The sequence below is a fragment of the Halyomorpha halys genome, unplaced genomic scaffold (assembly GCF_000696795.3).
Source record: "Halyomorpha halys isolate HHAL.00 unplaced genomic scaffold, Hhal_1.1 Scaffold266.1, whole genome shotgun sequence".
In the NCBI taxonomy this organism is placed as follows: domain Eukaryota; kingdom Metazoa; phylum Arthropoda; class Insecta; order Hemiptera; family Pentatomidae; genus Halyomorpha; species Halyomorpha halys.
In genome coordinates, this window is record NW_027114321.1 from 156,615 (window position 1) to 158,188 (window position 1,574).

Consider the following 1,574-nt stretch of genomic DNA (forward strand, 5'->3'; position numbering starts at 1 on the left):
TAATTAGCGCTACGGATTATGTGATCAGTGACGTAAGTTCTGCTCTCTAAGGAATAATACCCGTATATACATACGAAAATGAGGAAAATAGCTACATACATTTAATGATGAAAGGAATAAGCCAACGGAAATAAATAATAAATTAGAGTTAGGGAATAGGATTAAGATTGTTCAGGAAGCTGCATAAGGATTAGAATTAGGACAAAGTTCATGGTTTATTTTTCAATAACGATTTAATAAAATCCTAGATTGTTTTTATGTTTTGAGGAGGTTCAAAATTTACAATCATTGAAAATATAACAAGATACGAAAGATTAGTAAGTCTGGTAATTCGATTAGCTGATAGTAATGACGTCACATATGTTACTCCCATGTGTAATGAACTATTGGTTCAAAGTTTCTTTGCTTCCACCGGAAGAATTAACAGATAAGTGAGGATTAACTAGCCCAATATCAGTGTTTATGTTTTAAGAATTACTGTTATACTTAGTTCAAAGTCAAATTGTTATTACTAATATTTTAATATTAAAATTATGTTATTATATTATACTTAGTTGATAATCTATGACTATATGAGTGGTCGCAAGAGGGAATAGAGAGAGAATATGATAAAATTTCAGAATATTTCTTCCAATAAGTTTTAAGATGTCGGTGAAGATATCGAAGCTTTCAATAACAGCTATGAAATAATTCCTTCAATTTATATCACACTCCGCGTTTATAACGTAAGTATTCCATTGGATTGATGAAGGTTACTTAACACTGGGACGGTTGCAGTCCATATAGCAGATAAAAGGAAAATAAAAATAATTAACACGACAATTTTTACATTTTTAACATATGGCAACTCTATTAACTGATAATAATGACGTCACTTATCCTACTACTATATGTAATTTATTAGTGGTTTTAAGTTTCTTCATTTCGACCGAAAGAATTAACTGATAAAGATGGTAACCGAGTCCAATATCTGTTATGTTTTAGGTATTACCTGTTCAAAATTCAAACATTAGGGAATTAAATGTTGCTTTGTCGATATCCGCCAAGGAAACTAAAATAGAAAGCATTATCGTTCAAAGTCAAAAGAATTAAACTATAAGAGAGATCAAAAAGTCCTAATATAGTAACAGGATATTAAATTAAATTTGTTAATAATATAAACAAAAGGATGGCGGTGATTGAAAGTAATAAGATCACGAGACTCTCGTAATAAAACAGGGGCGAACAAAATTCAAAATGACGGTCTGGCATACTCAGCCTCTATCTAACAAAATGGTGGTGAACGAAAAGAAGACAATCGCGAGACCCTCGTAATAAAATGGTGGCGAAAAAGAAATTCAAAATGGCGGTCGGGCACACTCAGCCTTTGATAGACGGTGGGGGGAGGGTAAACACTCAAATTGCAAGAAAATAAGAATGACGGAGAAAGGTTATAGTATAAAAACTGGTTATCTTGCCCTTTGATGGGTGGTGTGGTGAAAACAAAATAAAAATAAAATGGCGTCCAGGCACACTTAGCCCCTATGAAAATGCACAAATATTTGAAACATCAGAAAAATAAAATGGTGGCCGGG